Source organism: Bombus pascuorum, chromosome 5 (genome assembly GCF_905332965.1).
Source record: "Bombus pascuorum chromosome 5, iyBomPasc1.1, whole genome shotgun sequence".
Taxonomy (NCBI): Eukaryota; Metazoa; Arthropoda; class Insecta; order Hymenoptera; family Apidae; genus Bombus; species Bombus pascuorum.
In genome coordinates this window covers 1,324,576-1,342,888 of record NC_083492.1, presented here as the reverse complement: position 1 = coordinate 1,342,888, position 18,313 = coordinate 1,324,576, and the positions used below count along the sequence as shown (strand labels likewise).

The 18,313-nt window shown below is 38.6% G+C and overlaps 1 protein-coding gene across 2 annotated transcripts in view; it reads right to left on the bottom strand.

Annotated features, from left to right (window-relative positions):
- Window positions 1-18,313, bottom strand: part of LOC132906671 (peroxidasin-like) — a 414,173-nt gene that overhangs the window by 389,894 nt on the left and 5,966 nt on the right. The window lies entirely within an intron of this gene.

Here is an 18,313-nt window from a genome sequence, read left to right as displayed (position 1 = left end):
CTTCGGTACATCTTCTTGGCATTGAATCTATTAATTTTTTACATTGATCTACCGTAATATTACTCCAAGCTGTTTCAATTGTAGAGTAAAGTTCATTCAAATTTTTCGGTTTATAACCTTGTACTGTCTTTTTTATGATGCTTCACAAATTCTCGATTGGGTTAATGTCTGGTGATTGCGACGGCCACGGCAGCACGGTGATATTTTCTTCTTGAAAAAACTGTTTCACAACCCGAGCCGTGTGCTTCGGATCATTATCATTTTGAAAAATAAAATCATCACTCATATTGTTGCGTGCAAAAGGTAACATTGTGTTCTTGAGTATGTCCTTGTATTGAAAACGGTCCATAATTCCATTGATACGACATATCGGACCAGGGCCGCTTCGAGAAAAACACGCCCACACCATAACGTTGCCACCACCATGTTTAAGAGTTTTTAAAACGCACTGTGTTTTCAAACTTTCGCCAATTCGACGTCTAACGTACCGTATCCCGTCAGAACAGACGCGATTGAATTTCGATTCGTCAGAAAACAATACCTTTTGCCAATCTTCACTTGTCCAATGCTTATGAGCTTTAGCAAATGCAAGTCGTCTTTTTCGATTCCTAGAACTCAGCAGTGGTTTCTTTTGGGGTTTTCGTCCTCTTAAGTTAAAGTCTTCTAATCTTCTCCTAACAGTTCTAGCACTAATTTGTGTATCGTTTTCATAGTTTATCTCCGCAGCAATATTATTTGCACTACGAAAACGATCCTTTTCGCTCAATCGATGAATCCGGCGATCCATTTTCGGTGTTGTTTTCCGTGGTCTTCCGTTTTTCGGTTGATCGCAATACATGCCTGTCTTTAAACATTTATACCAAGCTTGTTTACAAGCTGTTTCTGACCTGTTCACTATATTTGCTATTTCGGTGAAGGTTTTACTTTGCTTTCGCAGCCTTACGATTTGTTCCCTTTCGTTTTCAAGTAAATTCTTTGATTTACCCATAGTCTGTTCCTACCTAAATGAATTTTAAGCAATAAAAGGTACACTAAACAATGATTTTGACATTCCAGAATCAAAATGTTCAAAAACTGTACTCGTACTCACGTTTTACACAGATCGTCTTAAACTAATGTCCACTGTTTCCAAGTGCTAGGCGGTAACTAACTGTTGTAACTCCTACATTGTTTGTATTTAACAACTGACTGTCTGAGGTTACGAAGGTCAAACATACAGCTACGTTATTCCAAAGAGACAAACCGAATAGAAGAACAATATGCGTATAAGATGTTTGTAATCCGGTTTACAAATCATCGTCTTAAACTTTTGTCCGCTACTGTACCACCGCCGTGTTCGTAACATCAACGTTACTTTTATACAACAAGTGCAAATACAGTGCTTGATCACTCTAACGCTCCATCTATTAAACCTCCTCCACCTTGAGCGTTAATTCGTTCGAGGTACGCGATATCGACCGATCGGTTTGACCTGACCGGTTGCTCTTTAGTCGAGAATTCGCAACAGCGCCATTCGAATCATCTTCTCGTTTTTGATATTTTCACATACCGAGCCCGAAGCACACGATGCTTTCTCATTCCTCCGCAAGTTTGATTATTCCACGCATAGTTGAAACTCGAATCCGAAGATGTGAAAGTTGAAGTCACGTGAATAACTTTGTCACGCGTCAGTTTCTGTAAATGATCCAACGCTGGCGAATAATACTGCGTGGGTATAAATCGACGGACGCGCGTCATTCAATTTCTAGCAGGCAATTTCATTGGTAGCCTGATCAATGTGTTGGACACGATCTCTGATACTTGAAATGTTTGGTCTAAGGAGAAAATTGCCAAGCTTCGCCACCTCCGATTGCGATTCTTTCCTCCCTATGCGATCATAACAGAGACGCTTAATTTACAGCAACACGTATCCACGTATACGACGCAATTTTCACCTACGTTCGAGAGGTTTACAAATTGTACGAAAAAACAAAGTGAGGAGACATCGCGTGAAGAGGAAAATTCCGGGCGGGCGATGTCGTGGACGAAAAAGCACGCTAGGAAAGGCGAAGATTATAAGACGAGTCCGAGAGAACCACTATACGGAACCGTACACGAGTCTCTCATTTATCCCAGTGGCTGGGTAATACCGAACTGTGAAGTTTTTCTCTTCAAAGGAGAGCCGAAAAGGGCTGCTCGTTGCCAAGCTGAAATTTTTATTCCGCAAAGTCACAAGAGCCCGGAACAAGACGCGTATAAAACGCGGATAAAACGCTACACGCCGATTCTATTCTTTCCACGAGACTCCAACGACATGAAACATTTTCTCTTCGAGGGAGAAAAGAGTGCCAGCAGATTCTTTCTTCCTTTGACTTTCTCGCCAGTACCTCCTCTCCCGCTCCACGATTACGCGTTACTGTTATTTTTCAAGTTTGAACGTTTATTGCGTACAGCATAATTGAAATTGTTTACAATGCTAAAGAATGGTAATGGACCGTTTACGATTCCTTTGCATCGCGGTTACGTAACTTTTCAACGATTCAAGCGACTATGAAATATCGTCAATTTGCAGCGTAACGAGTAAATATTGATTTTTGAAAACATTACAATTTGACGGACCTTTGCTTCTAATAGCAGCGACATGTTTCCATATCAACGCTACGATGACTACTGGTGCTACACCAGCGTCGTACGAGCGCTAACAAAAGTCTGCTTGATCGAAAATAAAACTGAAATCACGTTCGCTCAGCCATCGTTGAAACTTGGCCACAGTCCAATTATATAATACCAAGTATAATATTCGTAGCTTTTTTTAACGCGTTTTTCATACAACTTTCATCACTGCAAAGGAATGGCATACAATTATTGGCATGGCGGAGAAACGTCGAAGGGAAAAGGAATGAAAAGTAAATTGCGACGCGTTAAAGGATGCTTCCTGAAAGGGCAGCGAGGAAAAAGCGAACGTTCCAAGGAGAGGGACGTCAGAGCCTTAATGAAAGAAAATAATTGGAAAGACGCAATGGAAATGAGAAATGCTAGTGTATCAGTTCGATCTATCGATCGGACTTGTTACGATCGAAAAAGGAAGAAACCCAAAACGGAGAAACTTAAAATACGATCTGGCGAAAGCTATCTTCGACGAGGTTGAAAACGAATAGGATCTTACGATTAACTGGCCAGGCGATAACCGCTAGAATCCTCCTGATTCCTTCCTTCTGATAACTGGGTTATGTGTGTGATAATTTATCGTTCAACTTTGAACAAAGACCTTCAGAACGACGAATAAAATGTTTTAAAAATACAGTCGATGTCACGCTCCTATTACGTTGTCCGAAAAGTTTCTTTCGTTTCATAATAGATGATTTCTGTTTTATATTATTTTATCGAATTAGGTATCATCCATTTCGTTCTATTTCTATTATCACGTTCGTGCATAATTCAATAAACTAATATAAAGCAAAAGACATTGTGCGTCTATTATTTCCTCATAAAACCAAAGAAACTTTTCGGACAACCTAATACAAAACGATTAATTCGTTGCACGCGTTGAGGTAATTTTTCCGAGAGGGTGAGTTTCTTGGCAGTTTCTATAAATTTGAGCTACGTATTAAGAAAGATACAATGTACGTCTAGTTGAAATTTAAGGAAGCCTAGATGTACCGAAGTCGAGATATCGATCTACAAACTTCCCATATTTAACGCGTAATTCCTACATGAAACTGTCGCTAAGATGACAAAATGGTACTTTTTAACGCTTTACGTTTAGATATCTAAATAGAGAAAATATAAGTTAACCGTATTTAAGAGTGGAATTAGAATTTAATTAAAATCGAAATTTTACCTACTCTCTTAATTTCGGTAATTATGGGTGTTACTTTGCACTATCACTCGAGAATGTATTGCCATCCAATAAATTAGCGTCTATGGTAACGCGAACACTAATTACCTGAAGCGCAATTCAGTCGTTTCAAACGCGATTCCAAGTAGATGCGTTCAGAATAAAGCTAATCTACACTTTCAACAGCGTCAAAGACTTCACTGAAACAGCGTAAACGCCTAGTTTAACATCGATATCATTAGGTGCGACTCAATTTCCATGACGTGACGAGCTTTGAGACGTAGTCCCCTAGTCGCATAGTCGCATATTCGTCAAAGTAGATATTATCTGCTAACGAGGAAAACTTTTGCCAGAACAAAGAGATTTTCCCTTCGTCAAACTGTCCAGCCACTTGCAAACCAAAATTGAAAAAACAAATCGATGTTAGACATAGTTAGTCCTTTCGCAATTGAACGTCTCTTTAATCGCGAGAAATAACTTCTTATTTGCCACTTGTTGGTAACAGAGATGTATTTTTCGCTCATTTTTTTACTAAGAAAAGCCAACCCGAACAGTGATCGATTCTGTGGTATTAAGATTGCCTTTCTATAGGATCGCGAGATTAAGTAAAATCGATTCTTTTCAACATTTTATAAAATCGTCACCTACTCTTTCACTTTATGTACTACATACACGTACAAACCAAGTGACATGGAAATCATAAAGTCTACAAGAGTGAAATTTTCGTGTTTTTTTCTCGTGCTGTTCAAATACATTTGTCGCTTAATTACTTAACAACGTTAGAAAATACGATGTTGCTTTTATGCATGAAATCAAGTAGGAGAGAGATAAGAAGTGCTGAAAAAGACGTAAGAGAGGAAATGATGCAGCGAGGGAAAATATTAAAATTTGTATGCGGAAGCAACATGAGAAACGCGTTGAGAACAAAAATTAACAAGCCAAAATTAACAAAAAGGAAAACGGTTGGACAACGAGGAGAGGAAACAATGTAACGAAGAAACTTTATACGGAGAAGAAGAAAGCGAGAAAGGGAGTCAGAGGAAAATAAAAATCGGGCATTAGTGGAAAAAATTGGAAGGGAAAAAGTAAAGAAGATCGATCGAGAAGGGAGAAAAACGAATAAGAAAAAGCGCGGGTCAAGGAGAATCTGTGAAGCAACGGATAGGTTAAATACATATACGTACGCGTATACACACGTAACGTACACCTATGGCGTATATCCTGGCTATTGTATCACTCCATTAAACATTCGCTGCAGTGCACTATAAACCATGATATAATCTCCCAATGCGGTAAACACTGGCGAGTTAAACGAACACGGACTCTCTGCGTACCGTGACACGCGAAAAGGATACCAAAATCGTGGTGGAAAACTGGCAAAACCGACTGCGAAAAGTAATTCAACGAACCTACTCTCCGTTGTTTATTGTCCCTCGGACTGCACGCAATTAGCTCGCTACAATTCCGCACCCATTTTCTACCTCTTTCTAATAGCGTTTTTACCGGTTGTTTCGGATTAAAATTGAATCGAGAACAGCAGGAAATATCGCGTTTACCCATTAGGACCTACATAGCTAAATAATTCGTAAGAGTTACATTTGCGTTATTCAAGAATATATAGCGAGTCACTTTTCTCTTTGTTTCTATTGGTCTGTCGAGATTTAAGCAATTTATCGGAATAATAGAAATTTTATACACGCCCATTGTACGAAAGAAGAGATTTCTACGATCTAAAAGAAAAGCAAAGCATTAGGTTGCCAGGAAAGTGTCTTTCTTTCCATACGTGTCTTTTTACAACGGTGCACCTTTACAAACGTGAAATCAAGTGTGTGAAACGTCGCGGTGTTTATCTCAACAGAACGAAATTGATCGTACGTAATTCGATAAAATAATATAAAACAAAAGACGTTGTGTCTATTATTTCCTTATAAAACGAAAGAAACTTTCCGGACAACCTAATATTTCTTCGAATCTTGTAAAATTCTAGATTCAGATGTTAACGCATATTCGCTGTGCAAAGAAGAAAAGTACACGTTTTTTCCGCCAGAAATATCGTTATATCTATCTCTGTCGTAATAGTGGCGTGAATAGCGTTAGTTGAAATTAAAAACTATTAAATAATTGGCATATGCGCCAGTAGCGGTGAATATGTAAATAGATGGACCTGGATTATTTAAAATAACATCTACCACGAGAATATAATATTTCTAACAACGAGATCGATCGAACGTTAAAAACGATAAAATAGAGCGTGTATCTCGAACAATACGATAATTGATTAGAGATAAATGGCTGAAACATGTGTTCGTGTCGATTTTACCGAAAGTGGAAAAGGTTCCGACACGCTACTTTATCCAACTACATGGCGGGATCTTGAATAGTTTGAAATTTATGGTTCCGTCTCGTAACATGCATTTCCTCGCGAGCCAGAGAACTCTCCGTTCTACAAAATTTACAAGGGAAGTTGCTACTTTCGTTGTAAAATATTTAATTAGTTATCTTAATGACTTTCCTCTTATATCTCGGCTTGCCAAACTTTAATAGGGCCATACCGAGAAATTTCTATATGTATGCAAAATTTTGCAGCTTTAGGCGTTTCATCGGAGAGCCGTGATTAATATTTCAGATATGCAAATACCGCGGAGAAAGAAGTTCCCTCATTGGAAAGAGCATACCGATAGACGCATCGCGTTGTATCTGATTTCTCGCCACAACGTAATTGCCCAAGGGACTAAACGATTTCACAAAAGTACATATATACGCAACAACATTTCAATATATTAGCTTGTCTTTCTTTTACAGACACGTCCTTTACAACGACGCATCTTTGTACAAACATGAAACCTAATCCGTCGAACGTTGTGATCTTTATTTTGATAGAACAAACTGGATCATAGGTAATTCGATATATATCAGGTCTGTAAGTATGAAACCGGAATTTGCCTATAGATGGCCCTAACTGATAATGTAGTTATCACTAAACTGCGTCATTGATGCCAAAAGTCTTTGTTGACATCTCACAAACATTTTCGACTTACAACAATACAAGTTTCATACAACAGCATAGTTTGTAATAGCGTTGAACACGTCGAATTTTGTGCCTGGAAACTACGATTTGCGGACAGCATTGATTTTCTGTTACCATTTGAAGAAAACTGCTGCAGAATCGCATCGAATGCTCGTCGAAGCTTACGGTGAGCATGGTAAATCACAGTGCTTTGAGTGGTTTAAAAAATTCAGAAGTGGCAATTTTGATGTGAGGAACGAAGGGCGTGGAAGACCACCGAAAAGGTTTCAAGACAGCGAATTGCAAGCATCGTTGGATGAGGATGACGCTCAAACGCAACAACAACTCGCTGATCAACTAAACGTGACACGAGAAGCCGTCTCCATACGTTTGAAAGCCATGGGCCGGTGCAAGGCTAGTTCAGCGCGTTCGGCCCTGCGGTCTACGAAAATTAAAAAACACCGATTTTAATTAATTTTTTACAGAATGATGATACCATTAACAGATGCAAGACATTTTTTTTAGTAGCGATGATTCAGTTTAAAGGTGTGAGAAAAATCATGAATGTTCAGTGTAACTCCGTAAAGTCCTCATATCCTGGAAACTACTTTAAATAAAAAAAAAATCCAGGCGCTTTCAGAGAAATGTGCTTTTTAGAGAAATTAAACTACATTAATAGTTTTTTGCAAAAGTCATACATGATTACAGATTTTCCGTTTCGTTGAATTTTTTACCCCTTGAAAGCGAATTATGCATGCGAGAAAATATTACTTGCATTTGTTTAAAAAACTGCCTATAAAAATATATAATATGTAACAGCATTTGTAAATAAATAATTGCTCGTTGTAAAATTTAAGTGTAGGATTTATGTGTAGGATAAATGCGGATTCAGGACCCGCAAAAAGCCACGCCGGCCCTGGCCTACACACGTACGAAACTATTAAAAATTTCAGTCAATGATTAATGATAAATTACGTATTACTGTATTAATATATCTTTTATAAACAACCGTTTATAAATTCGTTTTTTTCTTCGAATCTTCCGTTCTTTTCAATCAAAAATCCTTCGACTATAATTTTCACCGATCGAGCAACTCCGTATTGAAAGTTATTTAATTACGTAACAAACATCGACTTATCGAATATCTATAAATATCAATCATGCGAAAAGTAACTTTGTTTATAGTACATACAACGTATTCGTTAAACTTTTCTATGATATTTTTCTATTTAGATACTTTGGCCAATCAGTGTATATAAAATTTGATCGCGAACCTGTAGAAAAATATTTTTTAATAACTAAATATCACGGAAACAACAAACGTAGTGTTGCAGATACGAGCTCAATAACTTCTCAAATATTCATATCGATTAACTTTGATATTAACATACGCAGCGATCTACAATGTGCAAACGAGTACAAAAATGTTATTCGCTTCTTTAGGAAGCGAATTTAACCCCGGGACCACTCTCGAAAACCATGTAATAATTTATCGATTATCCAACGTTTGCCCGTGACATTTGAAATTTCAAAGCACACAATTTGCCTACTGACACGTCGACAATTCAACGTGAAATTCGTATTGCAGACCTTCGTAATTATACTTTCGTGTCCTCGTATCAAAGCAATCGTTCGACCCGCTTGTATCGTGTGATTAAAACGAATCGTCACCGAATCACGTACACCAAATTCGACGAAACTTTTTGGACCATAGGAAAAAAAGCTACGCGAATGAGAAAATCAGAGGAGCGAGGATCACTCGTGCCGATTAAACTGCATTCACCGTAATACGATTAAAACGATCGTAAACGCTTCGTTATGCGTATATGGATGCATCTACCATCGTTTAAACCATTTTCGTACAACAATAAACCACTTTGGCTGTTTAAAAGAGACGCGAATAGGTATGGGATGGTCTGACGATGATTTAAGGGCGTTTAATACAGTTTCGATACATCGCTACTTTCCATCGAATCATAGAATATCTTTTTGTGTCTCTCATTTGCGATAGGTTTCTACAATTATTTATTATTTAATATTTTAATACATTTGTCTGTCTTGAGAAAATAACAATTTATTTCGTTCACGTTTGGTTAACAAAGTTGCAGTTATGCAAGTTTTACGCGTTATCCCTTTGTTGGATCGTTAACACCTTAACTACCTTGCTAATTTTATATATTTTGCCTTGGAAATCGATCGAAATATACTACGCTACAATATTTAATTTTTCCAAACTATTATATCGTATTCGCGTACTTGTTCTCTGACAACGTTACGTTCAATCGTTCGCATCGTTGCAAATTTTTTAGTCGATGAAACTTATCTTATTCGAATGGTTGTAAAACATTTAATAACGTGGATCACCGATGTATCAGCGTGTGTTAAAGACCTATTTCAACTTTCTTTCTGCTTTTCCATCAATTAACAGACATAAAAACGTACGAGTAAATAAGCGTATAAATAGCAACATCGCAAGGCTGTACATGGTCGATTATATCGGAGGAAAAGTTGATTGAATTTTCTGACACTAATGAGCGTAAGTAGGTGCGATCTGCGGGACGCGATCGACCCACAAGGGAGACAGCGAAGATACCAACGACCCGATAAAAATAACGTGCCGGCTTCCTAAAGTATGGTGGCTAATAAAAAATGGATTATGCGGAAGGACGTGAGAAGAACCGTGGATACGGTAAACCGAGAGGAGAGACGAAAAGGAGGACGAACGATGCGTCGTTTGAATTAATGAAGATCGCTCGAATTAAAGTGGCGCGTCTTGTTGAAGAGATTCACAGACGGAAACCTACTTTGAATCTATGACGAGAAGATAGAAATGGAAGCCTTTCGCCGGGTCTCGTCTTTGTTAATGTCACGTAAGAAAACAAAGCTCGGCAACCAAACAAGACTTAATACGCGTGATATAAATATGTGTGTGCATGCGCGCGCGTAAGATCCTTATACCTTCCAAGGCAAGAAATAACTATTGTACGAAAGCAAAATGCTTTAGGATCGAGCGACGTAAACGTTTGCTACGTTCTAAAGACTATTACACGATCGTTTGCAGCGATATCTCGTCAAAGTAAAAGAACTGACGTTAAAATACGGATACAAGAAACATCAAAGTCAAAGGTATTTAAATCTTCCACGCGTTTTCTGTTATTATCCGTATAAATTTTGTATAATGGCACCCACGCCGTTCTCTCTAAAAATTCTCCTTGAAATTTTTGTATTCTGCTCGTCAGAAACTGAATCGTACAGTCTAATTTCTACCGTTACAGTTAAAGTTCATCTGACAAAAATACCATATTTTTGGACAGTCCGAGCGTTAGTTTGCCGTTTATCAGTTTCATCGTCTGCTCGATTCTTTTCGCGAGAGGTCGTGTAAGTGATAATGGCGCGCGATCGGCCGCGAATTTACGAGAACGAAAGTTTCACGTTCGAACTTTCCGACCTGTTATCTTAGTCGTGGAGGATCTTCTCCTGGGTTAACAATTTTCTCGAGAACGAATTCACGGTGGCCGTGTTCCTTCCGCGAGCGAGAATCCTGCCGACAGGCCACGGAATTTCCCTTAGTCTGATTTACATTCGGCCAGCTTAATTGGAGAAACGGCAGCGTTACCAGGCCCTCTGCTAGTCTACACTAAATTCCAATCAGTGTAACGCCGGCGTTCTTGCGCACAATCGCGTGTCGTTCCGATCTTGCTCTCGCAAATCTTAATTAATCACTCGTCTTGCCCATTCCGAAATATATCGTGCGAGCATTCCGTCTTCCTACCTTCCCATAACAGCTCTGTTCCACCATTTCGTGGAATAACGATAACGTTGGCCGCGCGACACAGATCGACTTAATAAATTGAAAAGTAGAGAAAAGTGACGTAACAAACGTCATTTTCATTTTACCTTGAAATTTACTGTTGCCTACTTGTGGCGTTATATTTATATATATTTATGAATAAAATTATAGGATCCTTACTACGATTAGTTTATTTACGATAAATGGATTAAACAGGAAACGATGATTGTTTAACGTGAATTAATCGCAATAACGTGTTATAATTAAGACAACTGGACAGCTAATTTGCAACTCTCGTCACTACGGATCCCACACTCTCTCGACAAAGCTAGCAACACTATCTGGACAACGCAATTCGCACTCTCCGACTTCTCAACTTACAATGACCGTTAATTCGTTTTTGTCCCTTAGCAACCCCTTGTCCTTTGTCTTGGCCCCACGCACATGTTCCACAACCGCTTCTTTATAATTCGCCCGACACCCCCCAGGCCCCCCGTCCACGATACTACGATATAATAAATAACGAAAGTGAATCGTCTGTTTCTAGAGAATTCAACGTTAGTCGTATCATCCAGCTAATGAAATTTAGATATTTTGATAGATATTTTTGCGTAACAATGGCACTTGACCGTAGAATGATAAAACATCGATGAAACGCCAAGATAGCGGGCAAGTGTTTTTAAATATTTCAGTAGAATTTAACCAACAATTTTTGGAATTTGCTTTCGCCAAAAAAGTTCGGTTGTAACAAACGAAGAATGAGAAAAGGGCGCGTGTTTGCACGAATCCGCCCGCCAAGATGAAACGTTCGAATTTTTCGTTTTCACGGATAGCGTCGAAGTTAGTTAGAATCGGATAAAAGTAAATTGCAAACGAATTTTCATATTATACGAGGTAAAAATCGACTCCGAGCAAACGATTCTTCGGCTGTCTGGCCAAATATTAAAATGCTGTAGCAGAGGATAGAAGTCGTAGCTTAGGTCGACGCTTATGATACGTATACGTTTAACGTGGCACGGTAGCGTAGAACCGCGATGATTTAAAGGAATACTCGATCGCGTTAAGCGCGTGGAACGTCCAATAGTCATAAATTGATCGTCCCTTAACAAGACACGACGAAACGAAAATTCCTCTTATAAATGTTTTATCTTGTTAGTTGTCTCGGGCTCGGTGACAGTCGTATCTTCAAAGCGCTGAATCGCGTCTCGCCACTTTACGTAAATTCTTTTCTTCCATTCTTTCCATCGTAAAACTATAAACGCTCTAGAGACGTTTAATTAGACAGCCTCTTATCGAACGTCATGACCAAATTACGTCTGGACGCGAGTAGCCGTGAAATATCGAGCAACTTCAAGATCTCGCTGTAACGTCAACCCTCGAATAATTCAGTTGATTTAATAAATCAAAATAATTCAGTTAATTAATTTTCATTTTCTCGCACCAAGAATGATATAATAAAATTACCGCCATGTGTTAATTTTTACCTATGCAGATAACTCACGTTTATCGCGTTCTAAGCTTTTCATTTATCTTTTATCATCGTATACGGTAAACGATTTTATTTTTTAAGTAAATTTAGTCGTCGTATGAACTTCGCGTAACCGATGATTCAGAATGAAAAGCACGGAAATTCCATAGATATTCATGGGGCCTTTACTTGTTGCTGAATGGCATAAGAGAGTCAAGAAGTTAGATCGCATAACAGAGGCTATGTTGGAAGATTGCGTCCAAGATAAGAATCTCGTGGATTTTTCTCTCGGATTGAAAGCATTTTCTCAGCCGTTGCCGTTCCTTGATTTTTCCTTTTCTTTTTTTTTCCCCCCCTTCGATTTCACTTTTCGGTTCAACCTTTAAGCAACACCGAATTTCTTGCTTGTTTCGTAACGTACGATTCAGTTTCTGACGAGCAGAATACAAAAATTTCAAGGAGAATTTTTAGAGAGAACGGCGTGGGTGCCATTATACAAAATTTATACAAATTGTACAGCCTAATCGTGTGATAAACTTTTGAAGTAATACTTTCTGTATCGTAAAACTAACACTTTTAACGCTAGAACTACCCCACCAGTAAAATTGACTGATTTTACAATTTTATTTTAAAATTCCTACTTCGTGTTATATTTTTCCCGCGATGATGTAATGACTTTCGCAACGATAACTGAGAGAATAATATAATGAATTGTATTTTGTTTTTTATGTATTCAAACTCAAAATAATTTTGTATCAAGGCTATTTATGCCAATACCAGTCGAAATGGCTGGTAATTGTCAATGTATAAAAGGATCCTGCGATCTGTTTATGGCACCTCGATTAACCAGTTTCCTCGTTTTGTACAACCTGCCACGCGTTTTTCAAATTTTTACCGCGTATCATTCGATACGACGATATCAGTTATCAGGAAAATCCCCGATCGATCGCTAGATCGCTAGTATTTCGCCAGATGGATTTTTAATACCAAAAATGTACTATATAACATGGAATTTCTTCTGTAAGAAAGTAATAAATCAATAAATATAAAAATATTCTATTATCACGTATTTTTTAAAGACCAGTCGTTTTGGCTGACTTTGGCTTCGTGTTAACTATCGGTAGTTCTAGCGTTAAATACTATTCTTTAGAACCTACCGTACGTTATAGAATATATCAGAAATTTGGCGTGTCCCAAAAGGAAGTTCGCCCCTTTTCTCTCCTTTCCCCCATTCTTCCACGAGGGAAGTCAAACGAAGGAATAAAAACAGAGGAATCTGAGATTCGTCGAGTTACGAGTTAGGTGTCGAGTAGGTGTAGAAGGATCCTTGTGTAAGGCGAAGGAAGTTCTCGTGTCTTTTTGTCGGTGTTGGCGTAATGGAATAGAAGGAACCTAGTCAAATGTTCAAAGAGTTTGCGGACGATATTGCGTTTTCTTGTTTGTAGATTCATCGCTTTGTTATGGCACTCTTAAATCTCCTGGAATGTTGCTCGCGAACATCGTACAACAGTTACAGTTTTACCGAAGACAAATGTTTGACGTGTCAGAAAGTCAGACAATAGATGAATGTAAATAACACATTCCATATTAATAGAAATCGTTGCTTTTTTATCCGTCTGTTTCTGGTCACTTAAAATATGAATTCGCAGAATGTATAAATTGCTATGTATAGCGGCAAGCACCTATTATAACAATTCATAAAAATATGAATTTATAAATATACATGCTTTATGGTAATTTGTCAAATTTACTTGTAAATTTGCGCTTTATTTGTCAGCAAGCCTATGTCGCGTTATTTTGCGAGAGAATTTTTTAATACTAACGATCTTCAACTCGTAAAATTTCACTAACGACATTAGTTCGATCGTACAAACTATCTGGACTTACTTTTGCCAAGAAAGAGTATTGGCAGGGCTATCGGTATGAAATTATAATCGTGCAATGAATTTTTACGAAACGTCAAGCAAATATATTATTCGTACGATAGTTGATACGTTAAACGTCAGATAAAGTAGCTGTGAAGTCCATTCATCGTCTAAATATAATTTGAATATCCCCCTCCCCTTCCCTCTCATCCCCCCCCCAAATCCCACAACGCATAAAAGTAATACACCGAGGAGTCCTGTTTTGCGGCCAAGTTTCAGGACAAAATACAACACACACAAGAATACACAAAAATCACGCACCAATGCGACTTAAACCCAAAAAACAAAAAAATAAACGCAAAAACCGAAAATCCACGACACATATTAGACCATGGCTACGTCGTACCGACGCGTATCGGTACTTTTGCCTAAACACACTATACTCAAATTCATTGTTTATTGTGAACCTCAAAAATGTACAAAAAATCAAATATTGGCTAAATAAACTATTTAAAAAAAAATATATAATTTGAATATAAGTATCAATTTTACATTTTATAGAATACGTCATTAAACGCTCAAAATAATAATTTCCGCATTCGCGCAACAATTCGATCGTTGAATGTTTCGCGTTCCATGAATTTAGCGCTTATCGAGTACAAACGAGAAAACATCCAAAGTTTTTTACTTCAAGTCGTTCTCGTCGTAAAAACATAGAATGTTCTTTATTTATCACGATTTGAAATTCGAAACAGCGATGCAATATTCAGGAATGCGTGGTCCACGAAAGCCTTTAGAAACCGTGCGCAGCAACAGGATAACGTCGGAAACAATAGCGATACTAGACCTAATGCCTCAAAACGCTTACCGTCGAAATGCTCTAACGTTCTAGCCGTATTAGACAAAGTTTCTGGAGAAAATCAATGGCTATAGAGCTTTCAAAGTAACCTTATCGCGAATTGTTCGAAACGACAGCGGTGGCATTAAGTATTCGGTCCCTTTCCTGCTCACCTTGCAACTGCTTTCGCTTATACGCAAACCTACTACTTCTACCAAAGTGCATCTATCGTGTTGTAGCGCTCTACATATAATTCTAGTCTACTTGGTCTACTTAGAGAATACACAATTGCTATGCGTTATCTACGATGGCAGCGATATCTTCGAGACGTAAAACACAGCCGTCGGCCAAGTAAACTGCTCCGAAAATTACATAGCGTTGCAAACTTATCGCCAACTGTGCAATCACAGATGACAAATAAAACGCTGGATTCGGTTTCCGGTTCCGTCACTACAGAAACTGTGTATGTGATAATTATATATAATTCTTAAAAAATTCTTAAATTAATGGAAGAATAGATCGACCGTATTCGAGCATGATAGATAACACTTGATAATTTCCAGTCGATCTGGACCTCCTATTCCTAATTGACGCGCATACTATTGTGGAGAAAACATAGTGCTAGTAGGTCTGGCAACGGTATGATTTGTTTCAATATCGTTCACGCAGTCATCGTTCGTCACTCACTGCTCTCGTTACAACCGCCCCAACGCTTTCCTTCGCGCGGACCATCCTTCTCGACAACGCTGACTTCTCAACTAACGACTGTCTGTTAATTCGTCTTGCTCCCTTAAGGATTACTCGTCTTAATCCCTTTGTCTTCTCTCGTACCTCCACCACGTACGTATTCCGCGATCATGATCGCGTGAGGCCTTTTTCTCGCCCAACTATTCGACCGAAAGATTTCAAAGAAGACCACACATTGATGGGCTCGTTGAAGTTTCCAGACCCTTTTGGTCTGTCGGCATTTAGGCTCTCGCGACATTGTTTATGGTTCGCCTGATATTTCTTTGGCGATCCGTCCACGATACTACACTACACAACGTCTAGATGATTATATCATAAATTAGAAATATTTAACGTTTACTTTACTTTTCCTCCATCAATTACCCGAGATTCGTGCCAATAATAGCGATCATCAGCTAGTAAATTTCTGACTGCGTAAGCTAAACGCAGCCACATCGAGTACTAAGGAAACGGATCATTCCCTATCACGGTGTATCGCATTCCACGTTACAGCGATTTGTCCGGGGCTAAGAAACACTACGATCGTGTACCAGCACACCGTCAGAGGGTGTACAGCTCCGTTGACCGAAATGCTGGCAGCGATATTCGGTAAATCAATTGCGAGCCAGTGTACGTTTTCGCATTAGGGGAACAATACGTGACTCGCGAGCCATAAATCTCAATCGAACGAACCTCCATCGTGCGTGTTTTTGTTTGCGATCGGGCCCAAAATAAATGGCCGTAGTCGTAAATGGGACCCATTTATGTTAATCGCGCTACTTCATCGACAACATGAATTACACGTTGCACCTGTGCACTGTAAACTGTGCGTAATCGGTAAACTAGTTTGGAAAAAAAAATGAGCCGATCGAAGAACGCCAAAGAATAAATTTACAGTGAAGGATAATTTATCATTGAAAAGTGGGATGTTTTTACGAGGCGTGCTCGGCGACAGCCGTGGAATTAGCTTTCTTATGCAGAAACTCCTTGACCCATTTCCACCTTACCAGCTATGGCATTTCTTAGAAGAGGCTAAGCCGCTTTTCTAACCGTTCGCGTGTACACATCGACACACGTACTCGTTTTCTTGCGTTAATGCATTCGGAAGGCTATACCAAGCTGCGAGTTCACCCTCGAACGCGTCATCTTTCTCGATCTAATCAAATATTTTGAAATTATCCACCTACGTGTCACGAAGTCATAAAGAACTCAACCGAGTACGGTTGATCTTCGAACGCGTGATTTTCGTAAACTTTATTTTCGAATACAGTCGCGTTATTAAAATATAGTGAAACGCGGTATATTTATCTGGATATAGCGATAGAAAGAAAATGAAAGGACCATATCCTCCACGATAGACTCCATTAATCCCGAAGAGAAATAAAGGCGCGTGCAATATGTTACGAGGAAAACAATTATCCGAAATATAGGAACCGTTCGAAATAAACAGTTTCAATTGCATTCATCTGAACGTTGTGTATTTCTGGTCACAAAGACCTCGAATTGTAGCGAGAAAAACAATTGGCTCTGTACAGAGCCAATTGTACGGCCACAGAGTACACAATCTGTCCATTTGCTATATTGCTAATATCATTAGTATTTCCTAGGTATCGATACGCGGAACGCTATTAGCTAATTCTAAATAAAATCCAATATCTATTAATCTGTTCTATGGCAATGTGCAAATCGATTTTTATTCCAAACTTCAAGCTTCGGATCAACAGATTTTACTTCCTATATCTGTCTACATCCACCGATGTGTATACGATTGTAATAAAATTATACGGTTACGCGAAATTTAATTCCTCGTTAAAAGTGTCTCGCGCTTTACGAACAAAATTGACGAGAATATCTGTAATACGGTATTTTCACGTTACAATTATTTTCTTCGGGAAAATTAGAAAATGCGTTCGCAAAATAGAACAAAGTCTATCAAATTTGCATATAAACTTAATCTGACAAAGATAATTCATCGCCACTTAGTAATAGCGAATCACGCCGATAATGTACACAATGTTCAAAACTGAAGGCACATTTTAGGCTTCGACAAAGCCAGCCTGTTATCCCGAGAAAAGCAAACTAACGGACGCGTTATCTGAAACATCGATACCGGTCTGTGTGGCGCGATGATGCTCGCTACATTCAAGATTTAATTACAAGAGATTTAAGACGGATTTCCGGTAATACCTTACCGTTATAAGCGTCGCTGGCTGCACGTACGGACAAGAATTACACGCGTGATTACACCTCTAACGCGGTACGTCGAAATACGCGGCATTATCGGCATATGTAAATCAGCATTATCGAATCGCCGAGGAACCGCTAACAAATGTACCCAAAACATAGATCTACGTTCGTTTATCCTAGGGGGTAATTATTCTGAACAGAGGTATAGTTTTTCACCGATTTAGACTTTTCAACGTATAAACCAATTTACGTTCAATACCATTACATACAGTACATAACGTTGAACACGAATCGCTCTGTATCTTGAAAACTAGAACCGAACGACTATTATATTCTTAGGAAAACGTTACTCAGAGTCACGAGCTTCGTAATGTATTCCTCGTCACATTCGGTAACAGATATAATATAAGAGTTAACAGCCACCAAAACCCATTAGTTACCCAATTACTCGACACGACGGATCAGATCCGCGGACTAAGAAGACAATACCCTTTAGATCCAAGTTACAGTACCACGCCAAAATAATTTACTTATAATTCTCAATGAGAATTGATCGTAAATAGTCCACCAAATAAAAAAAAAAAAAATATTCTCATCGTACCCTGTTCTGAATAA